Here is a 20,452-nt window from a genome sequence, read left to right on the forward strand (position 1 = left end):
AGCGCGTGCAAATCCCCCACGCGTTTTACTGAAGACAGAGCTATCAGAAAAACGGTTTTGAGCGACAGGTACTTTAAATCCACAGATTCGAGCGGTTCAAAGGGAAAAGCCTTCAGGGCCTCCAGGACCAAGGACAGATCCCAAATAGGAACCGAGGGGGGCCGCGGGGGATTCATCCGTCTGGCTCCTCTGAGGAAACGGATAATAAGCTCGTTCCTTCCTAATGTCTGGCCGCGCGTCGTCTCAGCGAACGCTGCAATAGGCACATACACTTTGAGCGTGGAAGGGGACCTGCCCTTGTCCAACAGCTCTTGTAGGAAGGAGAGCACCCGTGGGACCCCACATGCACGTGGATCTAAGCTCTTAGTAGCGCACCATTTAGAAAACACCGACCACTTAGACGCGTAGAGCCGTCTCGTGGAGGGGGCTCTAGACTGCGTGATCGTGTTCACGACCCCTTCTGGCAGGTCAACGGGTATCCGTTGATTACCCATGCATGCAGAGACCATCGTTCTGGATGGGGATGCCAGATCGATCCACCGGCTTGAGAGAGGAGATCCTTTCTCACGGGGATCGGCCATGGGGATGAGTGCGACAGCCTCACCAGCTCTGGGTACCAGGTTTGGTTCTCCCAACGCAGGGCTATAAGAAGCACTGGGTGGTGCGTTTCCCTGATCCTCGCAATGACCTGTGGTAACAGGGAGATCGGGGGAAAAGCGTACAGCGGGAGGCTGGGCCATGTCTGGGACAGCGCATCCTCGCTTTTCGAGAAAAATTTCGGGCAGTGAGCGTTGTCTCTTGACGCAAAGAGATCGACCTCCGCTCTGCCGAATAGGCGCCAGAGAAACTGGACTGATCGGGGGAAAAGCATACAGCGGGAGGCTGGGCCATGTCTGGGACAGCGCATCCTCGCTTTTCGAGAAAAATTTCGGGCAGTGAGCGTTGTCTCTTGACGCAAAGAGATCGACCTCCGCTCTGCCGAATAGGCGCCAGAGAAACTGGACTGTCTGGGGGTGCAGGGACCATTCTCCCGGGGGAATGATGTCTCTGGACAGTCTGTCTGGACCGACATTCAGGTGGCCCGGCACGTGCGCGGCTCTCAGCAAGCGCAACGAGCGGTGAGCCCACACGAGAAGGCCTTCTGTCAGCTTGCACAGGTTTCTGGATCTGACGCCGCCCTGTCGGTTCACATAGGATACCACTGACATGTTGTCCGAGCGGACTAGCACATGGTGATCCTGTATAAATGGGAGGAAGCGCTTGAGCACGTTCTCGACCGCTATCATCTCCAAACAGTTTATGTGGAGGCATTTCTCCTGGTCTGACCACAGGCCAAAGACCGGTTTGCCCTCGAAAAGAGCGCCCCAACCTGAGGTGGAAGCGTCCGTCGAGATAACTTTGCGGTTCGAGATGGCTCCCATTGTCACTCCCAGCTGGTACCAGTCGGCCGCTAACCAGGGCTTCAGTGCTGAAACGCAGCTCTGAGTCACAGTGATTCGAATGCCGCCGGAAGCCCAGGCTCTGTGAGGCACTCGGGCATTCAGCCAGCGTTGTAGCGGGCGCATACGTAACAGACCCAGCTGAAGCACTGCTGCAGCTGAAGCCATACAACCCAGCATCCTCTGAAATGTCTTGAGAGGTGCGGTGCTGCCCGGCTGGAAAGACGCGGCCAGGCGTCGAATGCAGCGCGCGCGCTGTGTCGACAGGCGGGCCGTCATTGCCACAGTGTCCAGATCCAAACCCAGAAAAGAGGTTGATTGACTGGGCACTAATGAGCTCTTGGTCCAGTTGACCGTGAGCCCCAGGCTGTCCAGGTGGCTTAGAAGCACTGTTCTGTGGGCGATGAGTTCAGCCTCTGACTGCGCTAGAATTAGCCAATCGTCCAAGTAGTTCAGAATTCGCATTCCCCGACCCCTCAGGGGAGCGAGAGCCGTGTCCATGCACTTCGTAAATGTACGGGGTGCCAGCGACAGGCCGAAAGGCAGGACGGTGTACTGATATACCTGACCGTCGAAGGCGAATCTCAAGAATGGCCTGTGACGGGGTATTATCTGGATCTGAAAGTACGCGTCTTTTAGATCGAGAGATATAAACCAGTCCCTCGGGCGAATTTGCGCGAGAATTTGCCTGGTTGTGAGCATTTTGAACGGTCTTCTCATAAGAGTTTTGTTCAAACGTCTCAGATCCAAAATTGGTCTGAGAGCTCCGTCCTTCTTGGGAACGAGGAAATAACGGCTGTAAAAGCCAGACTCGCTCATAGAAGGGGAAAACCGGTTCTATAGCCCCTTTGCACAGAAGTGTAGCTATTTCTGCTCGAAGTAGATGTGCTACTTCCCCATTCACTCTGGTCTCGGTACGCGCTTGAAAGCGCGGAGGGCGGCGAGCGAACTGCAGAGTATAGCCCTGTTTTACTGTGCTTAGCACCCATTCTGACGCGCCTGGAATAGCTTCCCTCGCGTGTGCAGCCAGGGGCAGAATGGCCTCCGAGCTCTGATTGCCTCGCGTCGCGGGCTCGAGAGCTCGAAACGGAGGCGCGGGCGCAGCGCCTTGGTGCTTAGATACGGCGGCTCGCATGCAGCGATAGCTGGCCGTTTTACACACAGTATCCCAGTGGCTTTGGACGGGGAACATACAGTGTGAGGCGCGACGCGCGAGGGCGGCGTCGGGGCGAAATGTTTGTTAGTATGTGTGAGCGCTCGAGGGCGGGCACAGGACTTACATTTAAAACATGACCGGTTGTGAGAGGCCGTGTGACAGAGCGGGAAGTGAGTAGGTGTGGGCACGGGGAGGTGGACACGTGACCTACTTTTAACACTCGAGCGGCTTCTGCCTGCTTTATGAGAGTGGGCTCTGTGAGAGACACGGGATTTATAGTGCTTGTGTGCAGGGGTGAACACGGAAACGTGGGCACATTCACTACATTTGAAACACATACGGCGTGAGCCGTGCAACCAGACATTATGCTCATTTGAGATTTCTCTGGGTCGCCGTGAGAACGGTGGTTGCGCGCAGGCGAGCGGGTAGATATACCGGCTCGTTGGCTGCGAGGTAAACATCTGCAGTAGCCATGGCAATGGGGACTGACAGAGCGTGAAGCTTTGACGGTGGTCCAACCGCAGCGGGACTTAACCGTCTTTTTTTCCCTCGTGTATAGAGGCTAAATAATAATCGAGCACCATGAGTAGGAGGGGTGCGAGAGGCGGGTTCGCTTTCTGTATGTAAGAAAAACTGGCCGCGAGCTCGGAGAAGCGAACAGCATAAATTTTATCTGTTGCGAGAGCCGGGTTCGAACACGGGTCTCTGGTGCGAAAGCCTATAATTCTGCCACTGTACCACAGGGGAGAACACAATAGCTTTTGGTTAGCGCGAGCATATAAGTGAGCGACCTCAAGTTTGTTTGCAGGCGTGCGTGTAATAAAAACAGGCTCGTTTACTGCAATAGTAATATTTCCAGCCGCCTGAACTTAAGAGCGGACTGAGAAATGTGTGAGAATTGGCGGTTTGTCCGGCCACAGTGGGACGAAAACACTCTCTCTCCTCTTTTCGCCGGTGAGTGAGGCGCGCGCGCTGAACGTTGCTCGTGACCGTCCGCTCTGTCATCCCTTGTGAACGGCGCAATCTGCGCGGCCCAACAAGGGGGAAAGCGGGTTCGCTTTCTGTAAATAAGAAAAGCTTGCCGCGAGCTTGGAGAAGCGAACAGCATACATTTTTATCTGCCGCGAGAGCCGGGATCGAACCCGGATCTCTGGCGCAAAAGCTTAAGATTCTGCCACTGAGCCACAGGGGAGAATACGTTTGCTTGCAGGCGTGCGTGTATTTATAACAGGCTCGTATACTGCAATATGAACAATTCCAGTCGCCTGAACTCAAGAGGGGACTGAGAAATGTGTGAGGAATGGAGGTAGGTCCGGCCAGGGCGGGACGAAAACACTCTGTTCTCCTTTCGCCGGTGAGTGACGCGCGAGGACGGAGTAGCTTTCTTGTAACGTAAAGAGAGCTCCAGGACCGTCCGCTTCTGCCATCCCTTGTGAGCGGCGCAGTAGCGCGGCTCGAACAAAGGGAGAGGAAGCTCGCTCCGAGACCGTCCACTTCTGCCATCCCTTGTGAGCGGCGCAGTAGCGCGGCTCGAACAGAGGGAGTGTATCTATCTCATTCGCCTCATCCCGACGCGGCGGCGGCGCGGGCGAGAGCCGGCGGTTGAACGGCCGGGAGGGGGGGCGGAGAGGGCGAGAGAGAAGCTCGAGGGAGAAGTTCCGGCGAGCTCCTCAGTCACATCAGTGTCCGGAGGTCTCTGCGAGCGGCGCTTCTTCTTGCGCGGCCCGGCAGGGACAGGCGGAACGACAGCTTGGTCGAAAACTTCAAGTCGAGCCCGCAGGGTCGACATTGAAAGTTCTTCGCACTCGGGGCAGCCGCCCGTAGAGAGTGCGGTGGCGGCGTGCTCGCGGCCCAGGCAGAGAGCGCAGATGAGGGGGCGGTCTCCGTTGCTGAGCGGGGCGCGGCACAAGCCGCAGGAAAAAACGAGGCATTTTTAGAAAAACGCCTCGTGCTCTTTTAGAATGAGAGAAAGTATGTTTCGCAGTAGGCGAACACACACAGCAGTAAAAGGATATGTCGCCGGATAGCGTAGCAGGCACGGATCGCTGAAGGCGGCGAAGGTCTCTCAAGATCTCTCAAGATCCAGCGATGCGAAGAGCTTCGCTGAAGACAAGAAAATCAGATATTCAGCCTGTGAGCCTTCGTTATATACACTCTGGCCACACCCATCTTGACGGTTAGAAGGGTGTGGAGGGCGCGAAGCGCCCTCATTGGAGGCCACGTTTCACGAGGCTCACTGATAGGCTTAAGCAGTTGCCGCCGAGCAGCCAATGAGCACGCTTATACAGCCTGCCTTGGTCTGCCGGCTGCCGCACTGCGTTGACAATGAATACAAAATTAAGGATAATTTTTTGGCTTCAGATCTCGAAGAAAGAAGACTTTCCCGTAGCGTAAGCAACTTACGCAATACGAGAGAACCTCTCGTAAGAGAACTGCATTTAATTGATCATCAGTTAAAATTTCAAAATCAAAGACTGCAATAAGAGACAGCAGCAACAGTCCTGGTAAGATCATTTCAGTTCTTTACTTTTAATGAAGATGATAGTGTTATGCGTCTGCGACTTACTTTCACTTTGATTCACTTAGTTTGCACGTTAGCTTAATGAGTAGATGCTCAGCTGCGATCAGATTCAGATTCAAATCTGTCTCGAATGCGTTTCGGAGGGCATTTACACCTGGTCTTTTCACGATCGGATATCACAGAAAACACATTAAGTGGCCAGGTGTAAACAGCATTCACAGGCTATGCCATTTGGGGAGGGGCCGCTCACTGATCCCCCTATATTTTTGAAAATCCTAGACATGGTTGGACCTGCCCTTCGTTAGTGTTTTCTGATTAGCCTGTGTCTCTATTGAAATAAGAGGCTGCTGCGGCCCGCCGTACGGGTTGAGCAGAGAGGCTGCACAGTTTGACCCGGATAACTATTATCAGACCCTCGCGGCCTCAAAACACTACCGGCCCACCGGGAAAAGTCCTGACTCTCCCGATTGCCACTCCGCCCGGTTAGAAAAGGCTCTAGATACAGGACCTGAATGAAACCAGGAGAAATCCACAGGGAAGATGATGCAGTGCTGAGATCCAAAGTGATCGACACTAGAAAGCAAGACAGATATTAATCCGTATTATTCTTAGACACACAAAAATGTGACTCACTGTAGGTGACGACCATCAACATCCTCTTCCAAACTATGAATTTCTTATTGGTCACATGATCAGGAAAATTAATTAGAGACCCAAACAGCTTCTCTGGCTTCTGTTTACACTGTATATTCTACAACATTCCATTCAGAACTGAAATAATACAAGATTCAATCTTTTAAGTTAAACGAATAAAACATTATGAACTAGGTTCTTGCATGTTCAAAATTCACAACCACAAAATCAGGGTGTCATTAAAAGGTTGTTATGTTTTTCTTGCTATGTGGTTGCTATGTGGTTGTTAGGGTAAGGGGTGGTTGCTATGACATGGCTAGGTGGCTGCTTTGTCATTACTAAGGCATTCTGAGTGGTTGTTTTGGCTGTTACTAGGAAGTCGCTAAGGTGTTCTGACTGAAAGATGCATTTGACTTTATCCTCCTTTAAATCACTAGATGGCAAACAATTCAGCTCAGCACTTTTCTTAATATTTTTTGTTCTTAATTCATAATTTCTGGATGATGCAAGTGCACTTGGCTGAACCTTGACATGATCGCAACGCAAAGTTGATTCTGCAATAATTTGATCTAGTTATATATACAGGGATGCTAATTTAACAGTTAACCGTTAAAGGTTGTATCAGTGATTTCAGGGCAAAAAAAAAAAAAGATCACATTCATCTAATCTTTCCTAACGATCCGCTAGCTGCATACGACCCCTAACGACCCCATAAGCATGCCGTCAAAAAAACGCGTCTCTGTAGGCAGCCTAGGCTCTGAGATCTGCACACAAAAACAATTGGTTTCACCAACCACTCAAAACCAAAACAAATAGTGTTCCAACCAATCACCGACAGGGGGAGGGTGTTGTGAGGTTTTGTACTTTTGCACGAATTGTACTACTGACTATTTAAACTGTGCAGTGTAATTTTTATATATTAGGTTAACAGGCTGCGATGTCAAGTTTGCAACGCTGTAATATGTTGTGTGCGCATGAGGCGCTGGCGCAATCGAACAGAGAATACAAAAACATGCATAAAACTACTCTTCATAAAGAAGAGTAGGACAGCATTCAAAACTACAAAACTGTGTTTACTTTTATTTGTGTACACTCACAATAAAATAGATCATAGTGCTTTTAAAAAAATACAGAAAACAAACAAGTCAAGTCAAGTCATCTTCATTTATATAGCGCTTTTAACAAACATACTTGTTTGTTTCAAAGCAGCTTTACAGAGATAAACGTATAATTTATGGTAACAGAGATTGTTTTGGCTTTATAGCGGTTCTTTAATTAAGTTATTTTTCAGCTAAAGATGTTTTTGATTGATTCACTTCCATCGCAACAATCATTTGTTATTAAATTAGGGGCCGCTAAGACGACACCATTCTCTCTACACAGACTTTAAACGCGAACCTGTGTGAGAAACGCTGATGGCACTCACATGCGCATTAAGAATTGGTTCTATAGTTATGTGCGTTTGAATATATGTGCGCAGGTTTGTAATTCCCTACAAACCAAGCCTAAACAAAGTACTGGTCTTTCCTTATAAATTTTGATACAGAATTTTATTTTATTTTGTCACTTCGGGGTAGGTACGTAAAACGAATTTCCCGAAAACGCTTTATCTGTAGAGTGGTAAAGGGATCCTCCATAGGGAGAGACTAGTTGGCACTTCAGCACTGTGTTGGATCGGGTCCAGGCGAAGGTCCTTCGTCAGATCTGGATACGGCCTGGATCCGGCAGGCTGCGGGAAAACCTCGGGATAAACAAAGACACTAAAATTAGCGTAGATACCATTCTTCTTATGATGTAACGAGTACATCAGGATATATGGGAAGTGTTCCCAGTTCCAGCTGATCTAATCTAAACAGGATGTGCTTTCTGTTGTCTCGGTTTCCTTTCCATCAACTCGGTTGTGGAGCTCTGAGCCTCACAAAAATGAACCAAACTCAACAGCACACTGTCACAGTTTTTTCTTTCGTTTTGTTAATAGGTTACTTATTTTTTTTAAATGCATAGTTTAAGTAAAATATTTTAATGATGTGGTTGAAACATAGGAGGAAGCAGGATCCACATGCAGCCCACTTTATTAAATAAACTCAAAACTTGACAAAATCAGACTCAGACTAAGGAACAGGACTCAGGAACAGACCAACCAACATACAACATCAAGAACTCAACAAAGACTAGGGATGGCTGACGCGAAACAGTCGTTCTGAAGCTTTGCGAGATCCCGAAGCGCAGATGTTTCGAAACACTGATCCGAAGCGTGATTCAAAACACCCATGTCACGTGACTTTGGCCAAACGAAGCCTCTAAGTGTTTCATCAGGAGTCTCATTTATAAACGTGGCGTACGCACAAAACGGAGCTGAAAATGTGCTTTCGACGCATAAGTTGTGATTTATAAAAACAAACTTGGAAAATTTGCGCACCTGCACGCAAACTCTGACCCATGCGTACAAACGTTTTGGAGATGGAGCAGTTTGGCAACACCGATGGTGAGCTGGAGTTAAGCGTCTTTTTGTTCACTTTTAGACAGAAAATCTAAAATACAAGATAATACAAATATAATTTCACTCACCAAGCCTGTCACTTGAAGCAAATATCCATCCCTTCAAATGTCCGTGCCAGCGAGCGCGTTGTGCCATTTAGTGAAATAAACTGACGCAAATAACAGTTTAAATAAATAAAATAATGATTTAAACTATGTTTTACTTCTGATATAAACATTTAGATTAAATCTGCCATTCAAATTAATGGAGAACACTTAAACATGAAATCATTACTGAGAAGTTACAACATTTTTTATATTCATATTCAATCAATAGAAATATGTGTTGTGGATACGATGCGTTTGAACACTTTTCCTGTAGCATGCTGTGTTTTAATGTTTTAACCACAGAGATAATTGCTTATCATGATAATACAAGATTGTCTGAGAAAATAGTTTCGTGCAAATAATGCCCAAGGCCTATCTGTTTCCATTAAAAAATATAAATCAATTAAAAATACAATTCGGCCAGTGGAAAAGATTAAATGTATTTTACACTATTTGATTTATGTATTCAAAAACAAGACAAGGATAGGCAAGTTCATGATTTGTATTAATGTAATTTGTCTTGTACCGTTAAACGTTATCACGTGAATGAATAATCATATGCAAATAATATGCAGATGAGGATATGCATAGTAAAACTAGGCGTTGTAAGCTCCATATATGGTTATTTCGGGGTGGAGACCATGTGCGCACAATCTTCTGCTGACTGGAATTTATAAAGTGAATTCTGCGCAGGTTCTGGCGTACGAACGGTTTTATAAGTCTGAATATTTTTTTGCGTATGTCATTTTTGGCTTTCAGGCGCACGTAAGGATCCTACGCACAGTTTTATAAATGAGACCCCAGGTGTGGTCCGCCGAATCAGCATTTGATTGACACGGTCGGGAACATTTATAAAAGTGAAATCAATGCATATTGACCTCGTGGGTTTTTGTGAGAGGAGTTTGATTTTGAGATAGCGGATTTTTGATGATATAGTGACATAGTGTGATTTGATTAGTTATAGGCTATTTAGGCTTACATTTAAATTTACACAACACATTGACTGATTGGCTAGAGACAGACAGAGCATACATATAGTGACACATTAATAGATACATAGATATGAAAATATATATAGACAGCTAGATTAATAGATAGATACATATATAGATAGATTATAGATACATATATAAATACATAGATAGATTATAGATAGATACATATATAGATACATAGATAGATTATATCTAGATAGATACATATCTAGGTACATATCTAGATACATTTATAGATTATATAGATACATAGATAGATTATATCTAGATACATATCTAGATACATAGATAGATTATAGACACATATCTAGATACATAGATAAATTATAGATACATAGATACATAGATAGATAGATTTATATAGATAGATAAAATGGAGGCTCCACAGAAGAGATGCCGTACATCTGTGGTGTGGGAGCATTTCCGTTTAGAAACCCCAAATAAAGTGAGATGTGTGTATTGTGATCGGCAGCTAGCCTACTGCAACAATACATCATCCATGATGCGCTATTTGAGGAGCACTCATCCTGCCATTTTGCCAAGGTATGCATTGTTTGAAATATAATTATAAATGAAATATAATTACAAACTGTTGGGACACTTTTTAGAAAGTCCATAGGCCTGTGTCAACCTAAGCCCTACAACCTAACGTCCCAATCACAACTGCCAATCATGTTAAAAACAGCTTCATTGTGAATATAATATAATATGATTTATACTTCATATATGCAGTCAGTTTAGGATTTGTTACTAACTGCTGTTTTCATTTTCATTCCGAGCCACAAATGTCAATTCTGAAAATTCTTAAGTCATGCACAGATCCTGGCCATTTTGCTTTCACATTTGTGATATGGAAGATTTTAGTCAACTGCCTTTTTTTATTTGATATAATATTATTAATCTGGAATATTAAGAATCACAATAGTAACTGGGCTGCACATTTACATTGTGAACCCCCTTTCTGTTCACATAATCCCCTTCATTGAGGCCTTGATGGCAGTCTATGGTCTAGCCTATATGGTACCAATCACGTTAGTGAAGCCTGAGTGTCATATCTGTAATCGGCATGGTCATGATTGTATGATCTTCATAAAAAATTATGATATAGCCTTAAAAAAAAAACTGCTTTACAACATTGGGTCTTAAGTGGCTTGGAAATGCCACAAAAAACCTAAAACTGTTTTTTAAACCTAAAAGCGACAAAAAACGAATCTCACGAATCACGAGAAAAAAGAAAAAAAAATCTCAGAAAGTGCACTATATCGCGCTGCGCTGGACTTCCCGTATCAGCTCCGCTTATGAAGCCGGGATCTAATCCTGTTAACATGAAATAAGCCTGCTCGCGAGCAGGTTTAAGTTTGCGCACCTGTTGCTATGACAGCAAGTCCAGGATGAGCGTTGAAGAACCAAACAATCCAAGATCATGCCAAATCGCCAACAATCAAATCCAGCTAAGTGAGTTAGCAAAGTACGAAGAACGGGCCCCTGGTTACATATGCACCGGTGGAAAACATGAATTGGTCAGAATTGTAGTTAACTATCATAATTAAAAACAAAACAAAAAACAATGTAGTTAAACACAGAGTGAGCCAAACATTATAACAAAACACTCTAGAATGCACAAGTTTAGTGCTGCAAAAAAGAAATAAATAAATAAAATAAAATCTACAGTTGTTGTGAACTTAGAATCGAAAGACCAGGAGACTTGGTTGCTTCTTCAGCAGGTTTCTTTATTGAGAACACGAGCCGTCGGCAGCTGCAGTCACCAAGCCTGACGTGAATGTTCTCTTACAGTTTATATACATTTAGGGGCAGGAACCGAAAAAGACAGGTTTAGGAACTGGTTTTAGACTGAGAGCATTGCCCACCCTAGTCCACTCAGCATATCTATTCAAACACTGAGACCCGAGTACAGGACTGGCTGGACTTTCTTGCTAAAACACAAACTCCAAGAGTTTCAGTAAAACAGGACTGACCAGAGTCGTTTGCTAGAAAACTCTGATAATCATAATTTATACCTAACCTTAACATGCTAAATTCAATGTAAACCTAAATTAAACATTTTAACAAATTTGCATTCCCACATTTGCCCCTTTGAGAGTCTTAAAAAAACTCTCACAAAATACAAATTTAGACACTTAAAAGTTAATTCTTGTAACTTGTGTAAATTACAGGCACATAGCAAGTTCAATCTTGTAACTTGTGTAAGTTACAGGCACAAAGCAAGTTCAATCTTGTAACTTGTGTAAGTTACAGGCACATAGCAAGTTCAATCTTGTAACTTGTGTAAGTTACAGGCACATAGCAAGTTCAATCTTGTAACTTGTGTAAGTTACAGGCACAAAGAAAGTTCAATCTTGTAACTTGTGTAAGTTACAGGCACAAAGCATGATCTGTGTTGTTCATCTGTAATTGCATGTTGACACAGAAACAAACATGCAATTAGAGTCCGTGAAGTTCTTACGGGTAATATTCTTTTATGGTTCGACCAGTCACTTTCTCGTGCGAGGCGTGAGTCATTTGTTGAATGAAACACTTGATACTGTGGAAGCGTACGTAGAATGTCAGTAGGAGAAATAACAGCAGCATTGCTATTTCTTTAATCCACAGCCAGGGTTTACCTATCAAGTTTCCGAACCATGAAGAATTGTCTTCAGTCATCTGGTGTAATTTTGTTGAAAGATCAAGAATGTCTTGTTGGATTTTGTTCAAGTTCTCTGCTGGATCCATTAACCCGGTGCAGCACTCAGGTACACCATACGATGGGATTAATGCTCCAAGAGTTCTTGACCACCACGTTTGAACACAAGTGAGTCCTGGAATGCAGCCATCTTTGTTGATAGAAGGAGCTGAATTTTGTAGCTGTGGAGAGCTTGGGGTGGAGTGTGTATTTTCTCTGATAGCTGGTAGAACATAAACCAGGGTGCACCTGCCGTTGAATTGGCTGGGTAGGATGCTGTAGACAGAGATAGGGTGAGCAACCCATGGGGGCTCCTACTGAAGGTGCATGTGGCATGCAAACGTTCTTTCCAGCAAACAAGGCATTTCTTGACATATTCATCAGCTCTAAGAAGATGTTGTTTCTGGGGTCCACACTTTGTGCGATGTCCATGATGGTTAGTAGTAGTACGACAATCTTGATCATGATGAGGGATGACTGAAGTTCCCGTAGGTGAGTCTGCGTTGTGTATTTTTTTTTTTTTTCTTCTGTGTTGGTTGTAGTCTCTGCAGTTGGTCTAGTTGTTTTCTGGAGGTTGGGTCTTCATATGCAGGTGTGTAGGTCAGTGCATATGGTTAAAAACAAACAAACAAAGAACAACTGCAACAGACCAGTATTCATTGTAAAGACTCTGTTCAATCTGTATCTGCTAATTGTGGTTCCTTCTTTAATTCACTTTCTGACCACAATGGAATCGCAAAACCACCTTTTTCCGTTGTGGGGATCAGTCTGGCATTTTTTCTAAATATTTCTGTGAGTTTTCTTTGTTACCACACAATATAAAAAAAAACTAAAACTTCTCTAGGGTACACTTGTTAACACATCAGGTATTGTTAACTCTCCAAATGACCAACACTTCACACTTAACCTCCCTGCCTACAAAAAAAAACAGAGGATAAACCAAAATATTAGCAATTTACGCTAAAATCTTCCCTGCCTACAAAAACAGAGGATCAACCAAAATAACTAGCACGTAAAGCTAATTCTTCTCTGCCTAAAGCAAAGGGTACACAATATTAACCTGTAATGTTAATCTTCCCTGACGGGCAGAGGGTATCTTTCATCTCTAAAAAAAAAACTTTTTTTTTAAAGGATAACTTAGTTAACAAAACCCTGCAGCTGTCTGTTAACTCTTCTCTGAACGGCGCAGAGGAAAAACACATATACTGGTCTGTAGCAGTTCTTTGTATGGAGTGAAAACTCACCAACCCTTGGTTGTAAAGGAAGATTCTGGAACTCAGTCAGGCTTTGAGATCTTTGAGCTTGAAGTTTCAATCTGGAGGAAGCTGGAAAGATTCAGTCTGGCAATCTTTGTCAAATCTTTTGTTGAGCTTGAAGTTTCAAGCGTTTCAAATGTCCATGCGCATGCGTGAGTGAGTGAGCAGCAGGTGATGTCGCGTGGCAAAATTTATTAATTTATGGGAGAATTTTAAGTATTATTCGTGAAAAAATGGTAGAATTCAATTAAGAATTATTTTTGATTTGTGAATGGGCCAAATTTAAGTTGGCGTTACGCTCCAGTTGCATACTTTTTGATTCGATTGATTCCCCCTTTTTGTTTGATGGCGTCTGATACAACAAAGACGCCCGGAGCTTCAAACAAAAAAAGAGTTGAGCCACCAAACAAACGACTAAACACGGAACTAGAAAGCAGTCCGGATAATTCTTTTTCTTTTACGCCGGATATGGAGGGAATATTGAGCGAAATAAATGAGAAATTAAAGAAACTTGACAAGCTGGACTCAATGTCGGATGATATCAAAGATCTAAAAGAGACTGTGATCGCAAATGGGATATCACTGGAGCAGACACGCAAGGATCTTGAGTCTGTGAAAAAAAAGGTGAAGAACGTGCAGAGGTCTGTGAGAGATGTTACCAGGGAAAACCTCAAGCTGAAGGAAAAAATGCTGGAGATGACAGCGCGCTCAATGCAAGACAATTTGATATTCAGCGGTATCCCCGAGAGGAAAAACGAGAATGTGGATGACGTGCTCAAAACCTTTTTTATCAACGAACTGGGTATCAATAAGGAGACTGTTTAGAAGATTTCCTTCCTCAGAGTGCACAGACTCGGACCTGCGAGACTTAAGAAAAGTTCATACTCGAACGCTGTGGCGGAGGAGCAGGCCAAACCAAGAGCCATCATCGCCTGCTTCGAGCACTACAGGTACAGAGAAATGGTCTTTGGGTTGGGACCAAAGCTCAAAGGTAAAAGCTATGGCATTAACCAGCAGTACCCTGTGGAGATTGTGGACAGACGAAAAGCACTGCTTCCCATATTTAAAGAAGAAAAAAAGAAAAAAAAAGAAAAGGGCAGGGTAAGATTTGTTGCTGATAAACTATATATCGATGGTGAAATATACAAAGATATAACAGTCACACCATGGCTATTTGTACTGGAGCCGAGTGATGATGATAGCTTAAATGAATGTGAACCAGAATGAATTTAAAATTGATCTCCCTAAAATACTTATTTTGGTTGTTGCTACTGACATAGCCTACTTTGTGGTCTTTTAATATGCCAAACATGTGGTATGTTTTCTTTAATTTTCCGTTGTTTTGTTTATTGTCTTTTGTTTTGTTTAGTTTTTTGTTAGTCTGTGCATACATAATATTTTGTCTTCAGAATAAGGCCACTACGATTAATAATAAAACTCTAATGGCAAGAAATCAATTTTTTAAAGTATTATGAATCTTGCATCCCTATGTATTGCCAGCTATAACTGTAATGGCCTGGCTAATGACACAAAAAGAACCGAAATATTTACCTGGTTAGCTGGAAAAAAGGATTTGGATATAATTTGTTTACAAGAATGTCACTCTACTCATGATGTTGAAGAGAAATGGAGGCGAGAATGGGAGGGGTTTATTTATTTTAATCATGGTACAAGTAACCAAAAAGGAGTTATAATATTGTTTAGAGAGCATCTTGAAACTTGTGTGCATAAAATAGAACGAGACATGGATGGTCGTATCATTATTTTAGATGTTGAAATTAAAAGTAGACGTTTCTGTTTGGTTAATGTTTATGCTCCAAATAATAATGAGCCAACTTTTTTTGATACTGTTTATAATATGATTCGAAATTATGATATTCCTATAATTCAAGCTGGAGACTATAATATTGCCCTTCAGCCTTCTAAAGATAGAGCCGGAGAGAGCAGGGATTGTCATGGACAAAAAAGACATGCACTTACATCTATGATGTCTGCAATGGATCTTTTTGATGTTTGGAGATTAAAAAATCCTGACTTAATTAGATATACTTGGCGGCGGAATGCTTCTGCAAGTAGAATAGATTTTTTCTTGATTTCTTTCTCTCTTATAGCAAAAGCTACTCAAGTAACAATTGCTGAAAGATTTAGATCTGATCATCATCTTATTATATTAAAATTCAATTTTGTTGACATTGATAGGGGTAAAGGCTATTGGAAATTCAATCAATCATTGTTAGAAGATGGTAATTTCATTATTAAAACAAAACAATTCATTTCAGATTTTTTTCTTTTTAACACTGACTCAGCAAATCCACATATTGTTTGGGATGCATTTAAATGTGCTTTTCGAGGCCATGCTATAAAATTCTCTTCATGGAAATATAAACAAACTTGTAATAGAGAAAGAATTTTATTAAATGAGGTGCACAACATTAAAAATCGCTTGGATACAAACAGATCTGATTGCATTGAGCAAGATTTACAAAAATTAGATGACAAAGAAAAAGAACTAGAGAGGTTCTATCAGAATAAAATTAAAGGAATTATATATAGAACTAAAGCCAATTGGATGGAACAAGGTGAAAAATGTAATAAGTATTTTCTGCAACTCCAAAATAGAAATTATTCCAGAAAGAATATATCAAAAATTTTGAAAGATGATGGAACAAATGTTATTTCAACAAATGGCATTTTGGAAACATTGATGGAGTATTATAATGGGATATTTAATGAAGAGGCACCTCATTTATCTCATCTTTCATTGTTTGAGCATATGGAAATGTATCCCCATCCAGAACTTACCAATGTTCAGCAAAAATTATGTGAAGGTCTTGTTACTGAGAAAGAGTTATATGATGCAATTTGTTCTTTTCAAAATGGAAAAACACCAGGTTTAGATGGAATACCAGTGGAGGTATACAAAACATTCTTTATAGAGATCAAAGATTCTTTACTGGCATGCTACAATTACTCTTTTGAGATTGGTTGTCAATCAAATTCTCAGAAAGAAGGTTTAATTTCATTACTTTTGAAACATGACGTAGAGGGTCAGGACAAAGACCCTGTGAAATTAAAAAATTGGAGACCCCTTACACTTTTATGTCGTGATACACGTATTTTGGCCAAATTCTTAGCACTGAGATTAAAAAAAGTTATTCAGGACTTAATACACCCTGATCAAACAGGTTTTTTAAAAGGACGCTTCATAGGCGATAACATTAGACGCCTGCTTGAAATAATGAATTATTATGATAAAGAAAACTTGCCTGGAATGATATTTATAGCTGATTTTGAGAAGGCTTTTGATACGATAAACTGGAATTTCATATATCAATGCCTAAACATTTACAACTTTGGTGAGAGTTTTATTAAATGGATTCATGTACTATATCAAAACCCTTGCAGTAAAATAATTAACAATGGGCATATTTCTGATAAAATTGCTCTATCTAAAGGAGTGAGACAAGGCTGCCCCCTTTCAGCTTATTTATTTATTCTTTCGATTGAAATGTTGGCCATTAGAATAAGGAATAATGCAAATATTAAGGGATTGGAAGTGAATGGGTTAGAATCAAAGTCCTCCTTTTATGCAGATGATGCCTCATTTTATATAAAACCGGATGTTTTGTCATTAGATTCACTTATTACAGAATTGGATTCCTTTGCTTTACTTTCTGGATTAAAACCAAATTACGATAAATGCTCTATTCTTAGAATTGGATCTCTAAAAAGATCAAATCAATTTTCCTTTAATGTACCTATTCAATGCTCAGAAGGCCCTGTTAATCTTCTAGGTATACATATACCAGTAGATAAAGAGCTCCTTGTAAAGATTAATTTTGAGATAAAACTCCAAAAAATGAATAAAATTCTTCAGGCTTGGAGAGGCAAATATCTTTCTATATTTGGAAAAGTAACTGTAATTAACTCATTGATAATTTCACAATTTACATATTTACTGCAAGCCTTACCTTCACCTGATACACTGTTCATGAAAACATATGAAAAGGTTATTTTTAATTTTATTTGGAATGGTAAAACTGACAAAATAAAACGTACATATATGTATAATACACGTGAAAACGGAGGTTTAGGATTGAAGAGTCTTGCAATACTTGATATGGCCTTAAAAGGTGCTTGGATCAAACGATTATATAATAACCAACACTGGTTTTCATCTAAATTATTCATAGCGCAATGTGGTGCATCATCAATAGCCAAACTTTATCCTTTTTTTCAACTAGATCAAGAATCAAGAGTAACTTTGAATAATTTTTTTCCTGATCTCTCCCTTTTTTTTAAAGATTGTTTGTATATGTGGTTTTGCTTTCAGTTTTCTATGCCAGATAATATATTAGAGATTAAACAGCAGATATTGTGGCTAAACTCAAATATTTGCATAGATAAAAAACCTGTATACTGGCAGTCTTTTTTAGATAACAATGTACTTTTTGTAAATGACTTACTGAATGATAAAGGAGATTTTCTTAGCTATGAATCCTTTACTTCAATATATGGAGACTTTTGTTCAAAACTACGGTATCTGCAGTTGATATCAGCAATTTCTCCAGCTTGGAAAACAATATTAATTGACTCAAATACACATCTAGGCGTTTGCCGTCCGGCAATAAAAAACTATAAATGGTTGGGACATAGAAAAGTTAATTTTGATATGTACACTTTCTTTGTATCATTTAAAAATACAGCAATTTCTCCATATTATTTTCATGATTACTGGAAGAGTATTTTTGATACTCCGCTTCCTTGGTTAAATATATTTAAGAATTTGTACAAATCCTCTTGTTCAACATATTTATGGGCTTTTCAAGTTAAAATTTTCTACAAGATTCTACCAACAAAGAAAATGTTAAAAATCTGGAGAATAACTGAGGATAAAAATTGCAGATATTGTGGAGAAGAAGAGGAAGACATTTTACATTTGTTCTGGTATTGTCCAGATGTAGCTCATTTTTGGCATACGGTGGCAGCTTGGTTATATGAGCAAGGACTTATCTTACTAATGTCACCAATATATATAATCTGGGGTGTGTATGAAGAAGAAAACATGTTGTTAAATACTATTGTGCTTCTTGGTAAATATTTTATTTTTAAAAGAGAGAAACATATTAAATTAGAATTATTTGTTTTGTTCCTAAAACATTATTATTTATTGACTAAGAATATGATAAAAGATAAAAGCAGGCCACAATCAGATAGTTGGCAAAAATTAGCATTTACAAAAAAATGGGATAAAGAATAATAAAGACTTATTTTTTATGCTTTTCAATCTTTTTCTGTTTCTGGCTGTCATAGAGTTAATTTTCAGTGTAAATGTGAAAATGACTGACTTATTAAGGATGTATGTATTTTTTTGTTTGTTTGTTATTTAAAAAAAAAAAAAAAAAAAAAAAAAAAAGATTCAGTCTGGTAATCTTTGTTTAGCTGGAAGTTTCGCTCTGGATTCCAAAAGATGCAGTCTGGAAAGCAGATCTTTTGTTGAGCTTGCTGTTTCAATCTGGATTCAGGTCTTTGAGCTTGAAGTTCTTTGAGTTTTCTTTTTCTCCATCCGGGTTCACGGCAGCATCTGTTGTAAAGTTTTCTTTCATCGAAGCAGAGACCAGTGAGACAGTTGGGATCGCGTTCAACAGAAGTTGTTCTTTATTGAGAACTCCACTGTACGCGGCTGTAGAAACTTCCAACATGATCTAACTCAAACATTATACATTTACAGTTTATATACATTTAGGGGCAGGAACCGAAAAAGACAGGTTTAGGAACTGGTTTTAGACTGAGAGCATTGCCCACCCTAATCCACTCAGCATATCTATTCAAACACTGAGACCCGAGTACAGGACTGGCTGGACTTTCTTGCTAAAACACAAACTTCAAGAGTTTCAGTAAAACAGGACTGACCAGAGTCGTTTGCTAGAAAACTCTGATAATCATAATTTATACCTAACCTTAACATGCTAAATTCAATGTAAACCTAAATGAAACATTTTAATACATTTGCATTCCCACACTTGCCCCTTTGAGAGTCTTAAAAAAAAACTCTCACAAAATACAAATTTATACACTTAAAAGTTAATTCTTGTAACTTGTGTAAGTTACAGGCACTTATACCATGGGCTGTTTAAATACTCGATTCTGATTGGCTGGAAGGTGTGCAGTAAAACCGTTTAATGCACAGGTAGTTCCAGTCAGTTTGATTACAGTTCGAAATTAATCCGCTACATTGGTAACCATAGTAACACAGATACACTTGCAAGCAGAGTGAGAGACGCATATGAAAACGTTTATTTAGGTAGGCTAAATGGATGAATTTTTCATATCGTTTAATTTGTATGGTGAATATGGCAACTCTGAGAAATGGGCCCAGGCACAAGACGAAATAGAAGACTTGGAGAAGACGTTGAATGACAAAAAGCGGCACAAAGAATTAACAATAAATAATTGTAATAAATACATTAAAGAATCATTAAGTTAGCTATATGCTTAAGCAAAGAGGGGACGAGACTTTAAAGAAGAGACGCACACAGGTAACTCGCGCACGCATCTCTCTCTCTCTCTCTCTCTCTCTCTCTCTCTCTCTCTCTGTTCCTTCTCCTTCAGTTCTCTGTCTCTCTCTTTTAATAATGAATTTAAATAAATGTGAATTCATTCAAATAAAAGCAATCCGATGGCTCTACTTTATTTAAAGCGGACGGAGTGCAAGAACTGACGAGCCTTAACTTAAGAAATAACCGTCATTTTTACACGTCTGTTAAAAAATTACACTGTAAACATCAGTTACAGCTTTAACTTATTTTTAACTTGGCAAATAACCAAGGTATAAGCGGGATAATCCACGGCTAGCCATGCATTAAAGGATTTTAATGCACTTCGTAGAGGCAACCACCCTCCGCTTCGCGTCGGGTGGTTCTTCGCCTCTACGTCGTGCATTAAAATCCTTTAATGCATGGCTAGCCGTGGATTATCCCTTACATATAACTTGCTCTGTGTTGTTCATCTGTAATTGCATGCTGACACAGAAACATAACATGCAATTAGGGTCCGTGAATTTCTCTGCGTTGTGTATTTTTCATTTTCTCTTGTGATAGTTCGTTCAGCAGTGGGTCTGGTTGTCTTCTTGAGGTTGGGGCTTCATACGCAGATGAGATGGTCGTTGCATATGGATCTCGAAAAA

This window comes from Abramis brama, assembly GCF_963993115.1.
Source record: "Abramis brama genome assembly, chromosome: 2".
Lineage (NCBI taxonomy): Eukaryota > Metazoa > Chordata > Actinopteri > Cypriniformes > Leuciscidae > Abramis > Abramis brama.